Below are 18,882 nucleotides of genomic sequence, written 5' to 3'. Positions count from 1 at the left end.
ATTTTTAATAGAATATAAAAATCAAAAGTTAGGAGGATGCTTCAATGGGTAAGAGCGTTTGGTAACCAAGCATAGGGATCTGTGTTTGGGTTCCCAGCACCCACATGAAAACTGGGCATGGTTATACAGGGCCTGTGACCCCAGCTCAAGGAATAGAGAAAGGAAAATTTCTGTGGTCTGCTGATGCAGCCAGCCTAAGTTTAAAAAAATGGCAGTTGCAAAATTCAATGAGAAACTATCTTCCAGAGAACAATGTAGAGTTTTGAAGTGGGACAGCTAATGTCCTCTTCTGTCCTCCATGTATGTGTGTGGGGAGGATGCAATGTACACACAAGTATACACAATAAATCAAGATTATACTAAAAAAGCATAGTCTATACATGGATAAAGTGGTAGTTTGTTAACCTGCTCTAAACTTCTTGGTGGGTATACACTCCTTACTACCCACCCAAATATTTTGGATCCACAAATGAAAGACACACACACACACACACACACAGCCTTCGAAATAGTTGGGTACTTCCAGACTTCCCTGCGCCTACACATACTCCACTCTTATATTCTTGAATTATTACTTACTAAAACCTATTTTCCATCCTGGCCACCATGGACCCAGGCCTGAAGCCCTCGTGGGCCACGATCCTCAACTCTTATGTCTTGGCAGTGACTCTTTATCTCTCTGTCCTACACTTCTCAGGCCTGTCTGTACCTTCTCCCCAGCAATGGCGATCCTGCTCCTCCCCCTTTTTCCCCCAGGAACCTCAAAGTCCCTCCTCTGTCTCTCTGCTGAGTCATTGGTTGCCAGCAACTTTATTTACCAATTAGAATCAGCTTCGAGGACTGTCAGCATCTCACACACAGATGGGTGAATTTCTGTGTACTTTGGGAACCCAATTAACATAACATAATGTAAGCAATAAACAAAATCCACAACACTCGTAGAGTGATATTATAGTAGAACTTTCTATTTCCCTTACATTTCCCAGTACCCAAAATTAAAGGGAAAGTGCTGTCTATGGGACAAAGTTTGCTACTGATTCAAGGAACAATCGATTGTTCTCAGGAATTATACAACACTAAGCAGCGAAACAGGGAATGCCTTCTGCTATTGTTCAAAAGTAATTGGCACTTTCCAAATATAATCATCATTTTTAAAGCAACGGTAGCCAAAATTTAAGGAAATATCATGAAAACAAAATTTAAGTAAAACATTTCATATGGCTGTGGGCAGTAAAGCTAACAAGTTCCTGTGTTCTTATGTTGCTCTGGCTCAATTTTAATATAAAACTGACAACTGAATTGCTGTTGATAATATGAAGATGAGAGAGGCACAGCCATGTTCTCAGTGATAGCAGTTATGCTAAAAGATATATGAATGTTTTCATATATTGTATTTGACTATATTACTAATTTTCCCAGGCTTGTCTATATTTAGCAAAAATGCCCCAGACCTTGTCAGAATAATATATCCACCAAACAAAAGCATACTTCTTATTTCAGTGCTTAGCCTGACATAAGATTTTATAAACTTCTGAGCATTATATTGTTTCTTCCACAGAAGTATAGCCACACATTGCCAAACCACATAGAGGGTTGAATTTAATCTACACTATAATTTTCAACACATGTTTAAAATGGCTGTCCTAACAGAATTACAAAGGAATGAACAATATCTAATAATGCATGCTCGTAGAAATGAGAGGGGTTTTATAATTATATGATTAAGCTTTGCCAATTTCCCTACCTATTTATTTCTGCAACTAATAATTATCTACTAAAGGGCATGTTTTACATGGCAGGTTTCACAAAATAGACTCGATTGATTAGTCTTTGTATCTATCATACTATTTAATGGAAGATGTCTTTGTATCAAATCCCACCATGAGACAAGGTCTGTTTATTGCGTAGTTGAAACCTGAGGTAGCCTGGTGCAATGTTTTTGCTGAGAGTGTGACAGAAGCTGCAATGATTGTGAAGTCTGCATTCTTACTTAACTCTCACAGGGTCACATGAGAAACAGCCTGGGTTGGTCTGATAGAGGTGGAGACTCACCTGCCTAGATGCTACCATTTCTTCAGCTGACTCCTAGGCAGCCTTAGGGAGAAGACCCCTACTTGCCTAGTTGACCTATAGCTGATCAGATAGGCAGCTGAGTATTACTTCAATGCGACATGAAGCTAATTAGATATAAACTGTCTTCTCTGTTTTATAAATGAGAAAACAAAGATAGAAACCTGTGAATCAGTTGCCCATTTCACTTATCTTTGAGAAACACACCTCAGATTTTGGGTCAGGCATGGTGGTCCCAGAGCCAAGTATCTAACAACCCTTCTACCCTAAGAAGAATTCAGAAAGCTGGGTGCTGTTGAATGGAAGAACATTATTTGACTTCTCCCCATAGCCCCAGAGTTGATACAGTATTGGCTGATATGAGCAGAGCAGAGGAAGGGGAGAGCAATTATATCTGGTTTTTGCCTAGTCGACTAACATCATTTTGTAGCTTTAACTATTAATTAAATGAAGACATCCACAATACCTTTTATACAATTTTAACCTAAATCTTCAACATTTCGTTCTTTTCTAAATTTATATCTCAGGAAACACATCCATGCTAAAGCCACTCACATAGAAAAAAATACTCATGGGTAACATTTTTCTTTTATTATTATCCTCTCCTATACTACATCCCACTGCAGTTTCTCCTCCCTCCCCTCCTCCCAGTATCTTCCCTACCTTGCCTTTTTCTCAGATCTACTCCTTTTCCCTTCAGTAAAGGGTAGGCTTTCCAGGAATATCAACTAAACATGGCATGTGGAGTTTCAATAAGACTAGACACATAGTCTTATTGAAGGATCCAGAAGGAGGAAAAGGGTCCCAAAAGTAGGCAAAAGAGTCAGGGACACCCCCATCCCACTGTTCATAGTCCTACAAGCTACACAACCATAACATATATGTAGAGAGCCTAGGTCAGAATTATACAGGCTCCCTGATTGTCAGTTCAATCTCTGGGAGCTCCCATGGGTCCTGGCTAGTTGGTTCTATTGGCTGTTTTCTTGTGGTGTCCTTAACCCCTCTTGCTCCTACAATCCTTCCTCCCCCTTTTCTGCAGATTATCCTGAGCTCTGTCTGCCTAATGTTTGCCTGTGGATCTCTGCATCTGCTCCCATCAAATACTAGATGAAGCCTCTCTGATTCTCTGATGAAGATTATGCTAGGCTGGGTCTATAAGTCTAGCAGAATATCATTAAGAATCATTTCATTGACTATTTTTTTTTGCTAGTTGTGTTGGATTTTATTCTAGCTCTCTAGGTCTCTGAGCTGTCAAGCCTCTGGTTCTTGGTCCTCCAGGCAGTGTCAGGCATGGGATCCCTCTTGTGGCATGGTCTCAAGTTGGATCGATCATTGGTTGTCCACTCCCACAAGTTCTGCACCGCTTTTACCCCAATACATCTTGCAGGCAGAACACATTGTCATTCTGGGGGCAAGGTAGAAATCTGCTGGGTAACTTTTACCTTACAGTGTAAGAATATGTTATTTTCAAATTTATGTTTCCCAAGTTATTAGCTCTAGTAATGTCTGATTACCATTCTCAGAAACTATATCTCTAAACAGCAGCATTGCCCTGTAAATGTAACCCCCACTGCCCATCAAAGAGGCTTCTTTTTGAAACAGTCTGAAACTACTACAGAAATCTATACTTGGTCAAAATTCAGAGAACAACTGACCCCAGGGAATCCATCCTCAATTGGCATAATGCCTATACATAAGGCTCAGGAAATGTTATGAAAAGGGGACCAGAAAAATTGTAATATCCTGAGGACCAAAACACCTGCTCTTAGAAAGTATTTTCTAGACATGACAGGGAAGTTCTACCTATGAAATTTAAAAAATATGGCTGCCTAAAAGACCCCTGCATTTTGACATCACCAAAAGACACTATTCTTAGGTGAAAATACAATTGCTGGCTGCTGAGAGGGGAAATCAGTCTTCCCTGGGGAAAAGCCCAATGATAGTTTATCTAATACTGGGTCATCAACCATAAGCACATATACATATGAGCAACACAAAATAGACCCTGTGTGTCTGTGTGTGTACTATAATAATTAAGATAGAATAAAGTCATGAATTTGGGAAGGAGTTGGAGGACACAGGAGGAGCTCATAGGAGAAGAAGGAGGGCTAGAAATCATATTCACATAAATACAGTCGTCATGCATAAAACTCAAAAATTAAAAATTTAAATTATAAAGATATATAGTGCCCAACTATCCAATACAAAGTGGTCATCCATGAAATTATAATTATCTATACAACAACAATACATACATACACTCACACACATGTAATATGATATAATATAATAAGAAGAGCAGTAGTAATAAAAGAGGGCATCAATTTGAGGAGTAAAGGGTCATGAGAGAGATTAGAAAGATGGGACATGAGAGAGTTGCAGGGAGGGGTATGGGAGGAACTGAAGGCAAGAAAGGGGGAATAGTCTAACTATTTTTTCAATTAAAAATTTTAAAAGAAATATAGCTTTATCAAATATTAGAAGTAATTTTCAGATTTATAAATAACCAAGAATAACTTTTATTGTTTTTTATCACCACCAAACTTATCACTTTTTTTCTCAAAAGATGTTACAGAAAAACAATGATTCATGATAAAATAGGAAAGGGAAACATTATATTTCTACCTCAAATGTTATATGGGACTCCACTCTATGACACCCATGGAAGACATATTTTAGACTCATCTTTTATTGCTAAGTTTTGACTTTTAGAGAAGTCAAACGAAAGTTGAGAACCATCACCACGTGACTGTATTTTCCTGCTGAACTATGTGGAAAAGCTTAGGTTACAACAGTTCAAGGTCTGATGGATTCCCACAGACACCAAAGAAAAATGTTTATGTTTAAAAAAGCAATCTTGCATCTATAATAGACTTGGAAACTCGGAGTGTTCAGGGGAAAGGTCTGCTAAAGTATTACTCATTCCTTAAACATTGAAATCATGGAGGAAAATTGAAAGTTTTATAACTACGATTGTCTTACAAGGAAAATGGAAGTATCAAGTGAACTGGAAAATTATTGTCTAATATCTGAAACAGGTGCTGTGTTATTTATACCCAACTCTGAAAATAGGAGGAAAGTAGCTGAAAAGTACAAGGAGAAAGACTTTGCTTCTGTGTTATGAGAAACTTCATAAAGCCTACTTGGCTTCTAAAGTATGTGTTTTAACTGCATCTTCAAAAGTGACAAAGGGACTAGGGAGAGAGCTCTGTAAGTAAAAAGTACTTGCTACACACTAAAAGTACCTCTTATTTGCCTGAGGTAATTGTCATCTCAGAGGCTTACAGCTGAATAAGCTCACCCTTTCTAGTTCTTTTTGAACTCTGGCTGGCTGGTTCAACTCAGCTGTTCCAAGCTGTTTGATTCAATCTTGCTTCTCTTAGCTTCTCACTGAATTGCTCTGCTTTGCCTCAAACTAAGTCTGGCAATTTTGTTCTGATCTTCTGGTCCCTTCTTATTCTCTGGCTGCAACTGTCTCTGCTGACCTGCACTGAACTGCATGAATTCAGGAATAAATTCAACTCCACAGCACTGCACTCACTGCATTGAATCCCACCTCTCTCTCCCTGTCTTGCTCTGTCTCTCTGTCTCTCTGTGTCTCTGTCTCTCTGTCTCTGTCTCTCTCTCTCTCTCTCTCTCTCTCTCTCTCTCTCTCTCTCTCTCTCTCTCTCTCTCTCTCTCTCTCTCCTGTTGCTGCTCTTATACAGCTTCTCCTTCTGTGCTTATCTCATGAGAGTTAGGCATTTTCTATCTCTGACTCATTCTGTCACATTTTTGTCTGATTTGTCACTTTGTCTGTCCCTCAATTAGACATCCCTTTCAAACATGGCTGCTTCCTTCTACAGAATAATTTTACTTTAAAAGTGTGTACTAAGGTTGTGTCTATATTCCAGTTAGAGGGATTAAAGTTGTGTGAAAATTCTGAATTCCAGTTGGATTACACATATCTAGGTTTTTGAACAAAACACTGAAGGTCTTCCAGGGATCTTCATCCACTCACGGCCATGTACATGCATGAATGACTGCATGTATATACATACATCACATTCTCATATTTCATGTTCATACACCACATACTCATATTCATACACACAGAGACAATGCTTAGGCCAGAAGACAACTCCTAGAAGCTTTCTATTTTTCAGTTTCTGTGACTTCTCATTCTATAGAATTTTTCTTGCTGCAAAGACACATTCTACTCTTAGTCAGACTAATCTGGATCAGCAGTGTCACAATCACTTTAAGGAATTCTTTAAGGGTGAGAGGGCTTTTTGTTTCTGTTTTTGAGTTTTTGTTTGTTTGTTTTTGTTTTTTTGATTTTTTGTTTTTGTTTTTGTAAATACAAAGGTGCTACTATTCAGGGTCTGTGGGAGGAGCCTTAGAATCTGCACTCAAACAACTTCTACATAAGCATAAACTGAACCTCTTAGAATTTCCTACTTAGTGTTTGTCAGCTTAAACATCTAAGCTGTGGGCTGGTTCTGGCGGGCCATTATCCATCCTTTCTTATTGGCAATATCTCTTTGTGGTTTAGATTCCTTGGCCTTTCAGACATCAAAGGCATGTGCTTAAGAAGAGAAAATAAGCACAAAAATGTCTCAGGGCTCACCAGGTAAAACACTTGCTGTTGGATGCCATTCATTTTCTTCTGTCGCCCATAAATACAAAAGAAAGAAAGAAAGAAAATCTGCAAACAATAGTGCCACATAAAAATAATAAGTTTTGCTAAAATATCTTATTATGTAAGCTCCCCCAACGCTATTCATATCTATGGATATCTTATGAAAAATTCAGTGTCTGTTATTCTGAATACAAGTGCATAGAAACATCAAAAGGACCTTCCCAGTATTACACAAGCAAAAGGATACTTAGCAGTCTAACTTTCTGTGTTTTAACAAGGAGCCCAGGGATGCCTATAACAAACCATCTAAATTTAAAACTTCTCAGAGTTTCTATCTCAAGCCTCAATACTTCCCTTCCCAACTCTCTATTTGAATCATGAATCTTGATGTAAAGGTTTGCCTACCTAGAAGTGGACTCCCTGTGGACACAGGCTCTCTCTTCACTCTTATGAAGACAGATAAGTAATGTAACATCTACCTTTTAGAACTTTCAAATGATTCCAAAACTAACCCCATTTATCTGTCTCACAGCCAGAGTGAGATGGACTATCATAACATATAAGAAGGGAATCTAAGCTATAGAATATCCAGACATCACTTGTACATTAAACTGAGATTTTGCACATCCTGTACTTCAAAGGACCAAGTCCTAAATGATGAACTTTTTATTGCTATGATAAATTGGTACACCACAAATTGCATCAACACAAGAACCACAAATTCCCTGTGCACATAAAGATGATTCTCCAAGAAGTTTTATTTTCCTGGCTAGAGATTCAAACGTGTAACTAGTAAAGATTAGAAAGAAGCAGTGAGTACGACAGGAAAAGCTGCAGGGCTAGGGGAGATAGCTCAGTTGCTGAAGTACTTGGCTTGAAGATATGAGGAGCTGAGTTAGATCCTACTGAACCAACATGGAAAAAGACAGACATGCTGCCATGTGCCTGCAATCCCAGTGCTGGAGAGGTAGAGGCCAACAGGTTTCCAGAGCTTACTGGCCAGCCTTCTTGGTGAAGTTCAGGACAGCAAGAGACTCTGTTTCAAAGAAAGAAAGGAAGAAAGCAAGCAAGCAAGTAAGAAAGAAAGGAGGGAAGGAGAGAGGCACAGAGGGAGAGAGAGAAGAAAGGGAGAAGGGAGGGCGGGAGGGTTGGAGGGAGGGAGGGAAAGATGTAAGAAAGGAAGAGAGAAAAAGAGTAGACAGCAGCTGAGAAACAATATCCAAGGTTGTGCAGTGGCCTCCATAAGCATGCACATATTCATGCATATGCAAGAAAGCAACAAAATGAGTAGGAACAGATATTCTGTCTCCATTCTGCCATATATTCATTGTGTGAGCTTCCTTTCTCCAGGTAGGATAGGATGTCTTTCATATTCAAAATGGCACCTCTCAGTTAAATGACATTACCGTTCACTCCAGCACTGGACCTTCATGAAGTTTTTCTTTGCTCTTTTTATTTTTATCCTTCTTATGATTAAAATCATGTTCTTTTGAGGAAAATGACACACAACTGCATCATAAGTGAAAAGAAAAAGTCTTTTGGGGTCCTAATAAAAAAGTCTGAAAGGGTCAAGAAGGTGACATAAATGTCTTCAGAATAACATCGTTTTCTTACTCTAATAAAATGCGCATCAGCCTGGCTTTAGCACTGAATAGCAATTAGAATCTTTGTCCCTATAAAGCTGCTTTCAACCCCCTTTCTTGATATAGAGTCTCACTGTACTGAAACAAGAAAAGGTTGTTCTATGGTGCCCCAACTGGTTGTAAATTAAATGCCATACCAAGTCTTCCCCCACTTTTTTTTTTTTTAACAAAAATGGAAGACAGGATGAGTATGTAGCTAATCAAAATGATCCTGAATTTTACAAGGAAAAGTAAATAACCAAGAATAAAGGGAGGTTTTGAAATAATAAATTCAAGGAGGTGTAAATAATGCTGTTAATGTATAGCTTATAAGAACCCAGAACTGGTGAGGTCGTGGATCGTAGAGGTGAACTTACTATTACTGCTTTACAAAATCAGCATAATTGCTGTGTACTCTAAAACTCATCCTTATACTCACAGAGAAGCACAGTTATCACACCTCTATCAAAGAACTTTCTTTTTGCACCAGAGACAATTATAAAAATAACAACTGGTCAAAATGTAGAGGTCAGCTGAGCATGGTGTGCCCAGCCCTAGTGGATAGAACATATACAATGTAGATCCTGCACCCAAGGCTGAAGGAATATCATAGGAGGGAGAAGATGAAAATTGTAAGAAGCCTAGGACCAGGACATTTTAAAATAAGATTGTGTCTGCTAGGGATACACCTCAACTATATACGGCTGCCTAAACAAGACCTAAGCGAAGACAATACCAGTAGCTCTGCTAATGTGGCATGAGGAAATCTCATGGAAATCCTACCCCTGGACAAAGAATTACAGAAAACTAACAACTACTGAGAGAAGGAGAATTTGTGTTTACCAGGGACAAGCTCCCTAATTTCTTACCCAATACCAAATGGTCAACCCTGAAACATATAGCCATGCAACACTAACTAGACTCAGGAGGTTGTACTTGCACATAGTTGCATATGCATGTATGACAGGATGGATGTTGTAATTTTTTGTTATGTCTTTTATTTTTGAGATTATAATATAAATGCATCATTTTTCTCTTTCTCTTTCTTCTCTCCAAATTATCCCATATAAAGACCATTAATTTGAGATGAAGGGAGGAGGGAGAAGGAGAGGACAGAAGGAGGAGACACGGGAGGAATGGAATGGATGAATGATGTCATCATATTTTAATTAAGGATTTAAAAATATTTATGGAAAGCACACACATATACACCTCCAATATATTCTCAATTTTAGCATATGATAAAGTGAAACATGTATGTATACATTTATATATATGAAAAATATATATTATTCAATTAATGATGTTGTAACAAGTTACTAATGACTCAGAGAAATAAGAGTCAAATTACTAGTTTTTCCCCCTAAAGCCAAAAATACTAGATGAATAAGAGACCTGAATATAAAAAGATCATTACAAAAACTCTAGAATCGAATAAAATATATATTTTAGTACCTCAGAGTTGAGAAGGCTTGTAGAAACAGCAAATACAAAACTCAGGATTATAAAATAAAATATTCATTATATAAAGAAAAGATGGACTACATAAATACTAAAAAAAAATTTGCAAAGAGAAAATTCAAACAAATCTGGCATACTGGAGGAAATTATGCAATATATATGACCAAGAACTAATATCCTCAGTACATAAAGAAATATTCAAAGTAAAAAAGAAATACCAAGATTTTAAAAGCTGTACAAAAGGGGTACACAGGGAATGAAACACATATGGCCTTTTAGACATTTGAAATGATGGTGAATTTTACTTCAAGAGAATAAAAGTCTATTTAAACATTAGCATAATATTATCTTAATTCATCAAATTATCACAGTGAAAGACTTAATGGCATTTTGCTGGCCATGGGAAAGATAGATACTCTCTCATCCCTGAAATGAATACAAAGCAGTTTACATTCTATATATTGCATTAAAATCTCCAGAGCCTGACATCGGACTGACTCGTGGATGTGTCTCACGGATATGCAGATGGATATAAAATAGGCACTTTGAAGCTGCTTTAGCAGAAAAGGATTTGCCCATTGCTTGGTGTGCAGTATAACTAAACATGGTAGAAACTCAGCATCTCTGCCTACCTTTATTTCTGTTGGCTTTGCTTTGGGTCACCTAGTCACCTCCTTGGGTCAGCATATTAACCACTTAGGAGTAATCTATCTAACCTATTTCAAAGTATCTATTGAAAACATACACATACACACATCCCATACTCTCAATTTTAATACATAATATAGAAGTGAAATATATATTTCAATAAATAATGTTGGAACAAGTTACTAACCACACACACACACACACACACACAGAGAGAGAGACAGAGAGACAGAGAGACAGAGAGACAGAGAGAGAGTCGAATTACTAGGTTTGTTTTTTATTTTTGTTTGTTTTTTTCTTTTTGTTTGTTTGATCCTTCAAAGTAAAAAAAAAAAAATACTAGATGAATTCAGGGCTCAAGGGACAAAGAAAAGTCATTTTCTGCAGCCTACAGTTACCTTAGACTTCTGGTACAGCACAAGCTTGCAAGCACAGACCTCTGCTTCCCACCATCAGATGAGGACAATTATCCATGACTATGGAGCTGAGCCCTGAAACAGAAGTAACTGTCACGTAAAAGCCAGACTGATCCCATGTGACAATGATGACAGTACTTCTTTGGAACATGGTGCAAAACCAGAATAAAGACAATGATGAGCAAGATCCCACTTTGACTAAGACAACTTAATTATACACACTACTTGTCCCCAGCCCAATCAATTCTCTATTTAAATCAAACTCATGCCAATATATAGAAGATAGACTTGTGGGGTCATCAGATTCTTTCCTTTTCCTGATTTGGCCCTGTCGATTAAATCGCTCCATCTGCTTTTCACCATTACTTACTACTTTTAATTGGCATACGGAATGGGTAGATGAGCCAAGTCTGTTGTAACTGTTAAAGCCCTCAAAATCTAGTTGCAAGTAAATATATGTAATATGAGAAACTCAAAGGGCATTAATATGTTATCACATCACACACAATGTGTTAAGGATTACTTAAATAAACCTCAGGGGTCTCACATGAGAAAAAAAATACCATGGAGACATCAAAAGAGATAGATCAAAAAGTACAAGCTAGATTGATGTTTGCATTTAAAAAAAATATTATTTTAATGATAATCTATCCAGGAGAACATAACATTCTTTCAATAGTGTAGACAGAAGTGGGATGGATAGGATACAGTTCTGGGAAGACGGTAAGAAAAAAAATGCCAGATTAGGCACCTGCTGGGTGTTGGAAGCACCCACATGAGTAGAAGGGAAAGAAAAGCAGCACATGGTTTGAAGGTTTCATGTTGCTTTTCTGCAGAAGCCTGGGCACATTTGCCTGCCTCATTGCTGCTGAACAAATTTCCTTTACCAGGAGCAAAGATTGCCCTGGTTACCACTGCTTCCTAGTACCTGCTGGTTGGAATCATCACTGATCCAACTAAATCTACAACTATCCTGGGGTTACCCCCTCAGCTTGAGCCCACAAGAATTTGCTGTGGCCAGTCATCACAACAATAGCAAAAATTTCTCAAGAGAAGAAAGAAGTGGCTAAGAAGTTTCTTAAACACAAATATTCATCATCGCACATGGTTAGGGAAATGCAAATCCAAACAACTTTGAGATTCCATCTTATCCCAGTCAGAATGGTAAAGTTATCTCTCCTTAGATGATAGATGCTACCCTCTCTGCTTTCTGTCTGTGTCCACACCAAGCCTACTGGGAATAAGGGAATTTATTTTTAGCTTTTTGAATATTCTTCATACTGATTCAAGAGTAGTGAACAAGTAAGTCTGAAATCCCTCTAACAGAAAGACAGTTCCCCCAACTATAGCATTTCTTGTTGATTATTTTGTTGACTTTGCCCCTTTTTTCTTCTTTTGGAGACTCTTTGCTCAAGTCCCCAGCCCATTTTCTGAATTGCTTATTTTTAACATCCTCTTCTTTCCCTCTCTCCCCCTCTCTCTCTTCTCTCTCTCTTCTTTATATATTCTGGATAGCAATCCTTTTACATACTGTAGATACCAATCATTGGCAAAAATTCCCATTTTGTGGGCTCCCTCTACCTACAATTAATCTGAGACTAATTTCATTTTTCTGCATGTAGGCATTCAATTTTCCTAGCACCAGTTGTCGAAGATGCTCTGTTTTCTCCAGAGTATGTTTTTGGCATCTTTGTCAGCTATTAAATGGTTATAGTTATGTGTGGTCATGTTCAATAAAAATGAACCACAAGAGGTCAAAGAGAAGCCATGAGGTTTACAGTGGCCAGCTTTACCTGAAAGACCACAGACAACAAAGGCCCAGACAGATTCTGACAAGAGCTGAGCAGACAGCTTTCTGAAGGAAAATCAAGCCAAGGGATTATTGTATTTCAACTGAGAAACTGTTGAAGGAAACAGAGAAAAATACAAAAGGTTGTGGGGTTTTTTTTCAACACAACAGAGAAAATAGCATTTCCATGGATATTTTAAGAGTAACTTATGTTTTACATTTAGATGCCTTATAAAGTGAAGTCAAGAAATCTGTTTCTCATGCCCACTAATGTAGAATGGAAAACATGGGAGCTACATTGTCAAGGTGAAAGTCTGTCCAGCATTTCTGAGCAAATCTGTTTCTTTGAAGTTCATTGTATCTACTTTGTTAAGACATAACACTTCACTTTCTTCATAAGATATAAGAACATAAGACAATCACTTGCTTCAACTTGGTAAGTGAACCTTTCCTTCCCAAGAAACTTAATGAGCCAAGCAGAAAGGCTCTTCCCTGTAAAACCCAGGCCTCATGTCTAACACAGCTAATATGCTAACAGCTTACTGTGAGTGACCACGAATCAGGAACATGGATTCAGATTACTTGATATGGGCCAGTTAGGAAGAGTTGCATGAACCCTTGTTACACAACAAAAGAAAACTGTATGTTAAGGCATTTAACAAATACATTGGTGGAAGCATCAGGTTAGGGTTACACAGTAGGGACATAGGTTGCAGCCTTAGATGCCCTCTGATGGCTTTCTGAATTTCAGGGTTGATGGACACTAGTGATCTGCTGAGGTAATGTATTCTAAAGGCCTTACCTAATAGCTGAAAGGATGTCAGACCTGATACAAGTTGCAGGTACTAAATACCTGATCCAAGTTGCAGGTACTAAGTATCTACTAAGGGAACCAAAGATCGACACGACAACTTTGGCTCAGGATCTATGATAAACCATTTCAACATCTGCAAACATGTTCTTTGTTCCTCCACCATAGGTGAGGTATGATGCTCTGTCAAGTTTGTTATCAACATGACAGAGCCCTCAAGGTTCTCCTGGGGGATGGGGAACTTGGATACTTGACAATGATATTGATGAGATGAAAAAAAATCTCTGAAAGTCCACATTTTCCCTCACTTCCACTCCACCTCTTTATACTTTGGTAATTTTGCTATTGTCCCTTCTCCCTTTAAATACATGTATTTTTATGGTTTGAGCCTTTTACCCATGTGTTTTACCCATATTCCCACACTCAGAACAAGAAAGGAGTGAAACGCAAGGAGAAAAGTCAGTGGCTTGGGATGGATGTGCTATGCTTTTGCTGCTGTTGCTCTGCTTGTTGCATTTGTTTTCCTTCTGTTTATCCTGTTTCTAAAATAAAAGCTCAAAGGGATGTAGGACTTCAGCAAATATTTCCATGAAGATAGGTATGCCAGTGTTTGCTATTGGCAACTTAAGTTAGTCTTTGTTATAGGCAAATGAAATTTGAAATACATATACCCACATACACACAATAATGCATATATATATATTTATATATACATATGAAATATATATGTGATGTGAGACACACACACACACACACACACACACACACACACAAACACAAACACAGTCCTGATTGAGAACTGCAAAAAATGAGATCCATGTCTCAGTCAAATCAGACACAATGAAAAAGGGAAATGCATGAATAAGAGAATGAGAATAGTATCACACTTGAAAAAATCAGGAACAAAGAACAAATGCTCAAAAGGAGGCTAGGATCAGTGATACAATGTATTTCCTGAGCTCTGTCTTGCAAAAGTGCAATTCCAAATGGGGTCACTCAAATTACATGCTAAGTCCTCCAGCCCGTGGGCTTGAGCTAATTTGAACATCTGTTCAAAAGAAGTTCATTGCTATTTGTTTGACTGAGGGAAAAAAATGTTCCTCGTTAATGGCCTGAGCTGCTTTGACACAAACTGATTTCCCTATTGTTAAAACTTACTTGCAATATCAATCACAAATAGCTCTGACAATCTGAACCTATTCTTCAATGCTGACATCCCAAGGGAAGAAGTTTTTCAAGATCTGAGATTAACGTTTGAAAGAATATTACTGTTATTGTAACCCACTCTCCTTTATTCCCTTCTGAAGGAGAATCAGGAAGTGGGCAGCTGTGGGTCATATACACATCCCTTGTTTGGAGGATGTTGTTAGTCATCTTTGTTTCCATTGAAAATGTTTGAAGCTGAACTCCCTCCCTTTGGAAATGAAAGAGAAGATTGTGTTTTATTGCTAAGAAAGGTTTACAAACCTTCTGATGTGGGAAGAAACAGCCATTTGTTTGTTTGTTTGTTTGTTTGTTTGTTTTTACCGTGGCATTTTCTTTCTTTCATTGCATAGGCAGTGAGCTGGGAGGTGCTACTGAGTACTAGATTGAATGAAACACAAACACTGTGTTTGTTACTATGTGGAAATTATTTTTTTCTAATTATTTCTAGAGAAGAGAGTAAACTGTCTTCAAGATAATTTCTCTTCTGGACAAAGAAGATAGAACACATGGAAACAAGGTCCATTTAATTAGAAAATGAGGGTAATATGTAAGAGAATTAATAACCGAATCATGGAGGGAAACAGTATACCTTTTAAGGAGGCTGGTAACTGGAGTGGTAAGAGTAAATTTCTTTTTTTTTCTTTTTTTTAGATATTTTCTTTATTTATATGTCATATTTCCCAGTTTTCCCTCCAAAAAAAAACCCCAAAACAAACAAACAAAAAAAAAAACAAGAACAAACCTCTGTTCCCTCCCTCCTCCCTCTGCTCACCACCCCACCCTTTCCCACTTACTTCTATGCTATGACAAATACAAATATTTTCTCATAAACTCATTAAATGACAGCTTCCTTGGAAGAGGAGAGGAGAGGAGAGGAGAGGACAAGGGAGGGGAGGCTGAGGGGAGGAGAGAAGAGAAGAAGGGAGAGAGGAAAGGAGAAGAGAAGAAAAAGAAGAGGAAGGGGGAAGAGGAGAGAAGAAGAGGAGAATGGAGAGGAGGTGAGGGGAGAAGAAAGAAGAGAAAGAAGAAACAGAGAAAAGAAGAGAGGAGGGGAGGTTTATTTTATGATATTGGCTTAGTAATAATATGGAGATGGCAAACATCAAGATCCTCACATGAGCCAAGAAGCCAGAGACTGGAGAAAGCTCAAGATGTTTGTTCTATTTGAAGTCTACAGGCCTGAGCACAGCTGACATTTCCTTACCACGAGGGACAGCAAGTTTGAGAACTAGGGAGGGAGAGAGAGAGTGTCTGAAAACAATTCTGTAAGATAGTTTTACTTTTTCTTAAAGAGCCAAATTTCTGTTTAAATAATCTTGTTCTAAGTTTCTCAGGCTAAGTAGATCAAGACTTGCAACTCCAGCCAATTTATAGGAATATTATCTTACCAAAACAAAAGCATCCTAAATCTTTTACTTTCATGGAGCTGACAACAATGAGAGAGAGAAAGACAGGGAGAGATGGAGAGAAAGAGACAGAGAGAGACAAAGACAGAGACAGAAAGACAGACAGACAGAGAGACAGGATGTGGGACAGGTGTACTTCAGTCGTGAGGCTCATATTTTGCATACAAGGTGTCCATAGTTCAGTTCTTAGGTCGAATACAAATACATATATGTTTCCATATACTTATACAAAAATATTTTAATAAACAAAACTGAGCTGTGCAAAGCTAGGTATGGTACTTCACACCTGTAATCTATGTACTAAAGAGACTGAGGCAGGAGGATCATAAGTCCATGAGCAACCTCTGATACAGGGAAATGAAAGTCTCAGAAAATGTGGCAGCACAATATAGAGTAAGATACATGAATTTAGATGAATTAAAATGCAAGAGCATTATCTCCATCCAGTTACTGGCCTAAGAGTATTTATTACTTTTTTTAGTTTGTGGATTTTTTTCTAAATAAGCTTTACCAGGTAATGATTATATCACATACTGACATTGCTTTTGATGATAAAACTGGATACACATATCCAGTTTTAGGACTGACTAGACATCAGAGTCTATTTTTATAGAAACATAATTTAAATAATGAATAAGTTATGTTTCGGGAAACTGTAAAAGGTACATAAAACTGACATCAAAGAAGTAATTTAACAGACACCACTACATGTGAAAATAAAAACCAAAAGAGTACACATGATAGTTTTACTCTGAAAATTTTGCCAAATCTAAAGAAAAGATTCAACAATTTTAGGTCTAAAACACAGGACGAATGTACAAGAGAAAACAAAAGATTCTTTTAAAAGAGAATATTCCCTTAAAAAGTGAAACTCTAGAAGGCTGGTATGAACCTAAAGATAAACACTTTCATGCCTTACAAGGAACATAGTTCTCAGAAAAAAAAATGTAAATAGAAATCAGCCTTGTTGGAAATTTCTAGCCAAATTCACTCTGGAAGTCTGATAAACTTCAAACCATGATCAAGGTAAAGAGCTCTTCATATTGGTAAGATTCCTGACACTAGACTCCTTAGACTTGAGGCAAATCTGTCCTAGAACATGGTACCAAGATTTTAAAGAATTCTCAGAGAAGCATACAATGTTCCAAACATAATGATCCCATTAAACAAACAAATAAAACACACCCTCAAACATACAAGAAAAAACAATACACCATCTAGAAGAACGAGAATAAAACAAGCCCGAAACATGTTTAGAGAGAGACTTGATGCTAAGATTCTACTGAATAGTCTTGTTTTCTATGTCTCAAGCAAATTAAAACCCAGCTTGAAATTTGTTAAGAAACAGCAAACTACAAATAATCACCATGCACATTGTAAAAGGGACCAAGCAGAATTTCTAAAATGTGAAAACATAATTATTTGATGAATGGTATTCCAGCTATGATGAGAGAGCTTGTGACAGAACAATGCTCCAATTATGAATGAGTAGAAACATGCACATCTGTATGAAGGCACTAGAGACCTGCTGAAGTCATCAGGATGAGACAGTATAAGAATATAGAGCAGGAAACCGCAATGGAAATTAGGAATGTGGTTAGCTGCTTCTCTACGTGAGCCATTTGCTCATGAGGATGAAACAAGGAGCAAAGCTTTTGGGGAGTGGGATGGGAATGGGTAGGATGACTAGTGGGGAGGGGAACTAACAGAATGTTGACTGTTTTATTATAGTGAATAGACAAAGTATGAGACATACAGTTGGTGCCAATGAAATTCCATCAAATGAGAAGAGGGAGGTCTAACCTAGTACACAGTCACATTTTCTATGAAGAGCCCTGAAGAGTTATGAGGGGTAGAATAAGAAGCTGAAGCTTGAGATATGGGTAAAAGGATACAGGTTATAGAAGTCTGAAGACAAAAACATGGAGAAGGGGACTCCCCTGGAGAGAATAGAAGAAGGCTAATACAGAAGGGGAGAAGGGACAAATAATGGCAAGGTTATTGGTCAAAGTCTCAAGGAAACTTTATTTCATATTTAACTGTCATATACAATGAGTAAGAACATATGTGTGTGTATGCAAGTATATATATATATATATATACTTGCATACACACACATATATATACACACACATATATGTATATATATGTATATATATGTATATATGTATATATATGTATATATATATACATATATATATATAAAGTGTTAAGACTTATAGAATGACAATAACCCCCATAAAAACCATAGAAAACAAAAGACCCAGTACCAACTTAAGAAAAATCTTCAAGAATGTTTGGTCAGCCTAATCCAGTTCACTCTCAAAACAATATAGACTAAGGGAATTGTTCTTGATTGTGTACCAGAGGACAACGGTAAGCCCCTACTGCTAAGGATACCTTATATTTAGAATACAAGACTCAGATTATTTGAGTTGGATCTATTCCAAAAGTCTCCTTCCTGTAGTCTACCATCTATGGTACAAGAATTCTATGATGCTGACAAGAGAGGGAAGCAATTAGTAGTCCTAGCCAACGGCTATACCTATGCACCACTACAATAACCAGCATGGCAAGATATCCACACAAGTACAATAAATGGTGTTAACACATTGATTGCATCCAACAGCCATCAAATTGGCCTTAAGGTCCACGCAACAGGAGGAAAGTATGCCTGGTACAAGAAACGTAGCCAGCTTCCTAGGGCTGGTGATGTCATAGATCTAGAAGAGGATCTACTTTGCCAGCATAATTCCTAATTACATTTTTTTTTGATATTTTCTTTATTTACATATAAATTTCTCCATTCCCAGTTTCCCCTCCAAAAAACAA

General features: G+C 37.6%; 1 long non-coding RNA gene across 1 annotated transcript in view; it reads right to left on the bottom strand.

The window, feature by feature from the left end:
• The window catches only part of LOC116077722, a 136,648-nt gene that overhangs the window by 40,474 nt on the left and 77,292 nt on the right, over positions 1 to 18,882 (bottom strand). The window contains exon 2 of the long non-coding RNA XR_004113311.1: positions 10,821 to 10,913. This is a non-coding gene — a long non-coding RNA (uncharacterized LOC116077722). The remainder of the gene's footprint in view (positions 1 to 10,820; positions 10,914 to 18,882) is intronic.

Source organism: Mastomys coucha, unplaced genomic scaffold (assembly GCF_008632895.1).
Source record: "Mastomys coucha isolate ucsf_1 unplaced genomic scaffold, UCSF_Mcou_1 pScaffold5, whole genome shotgun sequence".
NCBI classification, from domain to species: Eukaryota; Metazoa; Chordata; class Mammalia; order Rodentia; family Muridae; genus Mastomys; species Mastomys coucha.
The sequence above is the reverse complement of the archived record's forward strand: the minus strand, read 5'-3'. Positions and strand labels throughout refer to the sequence as shown.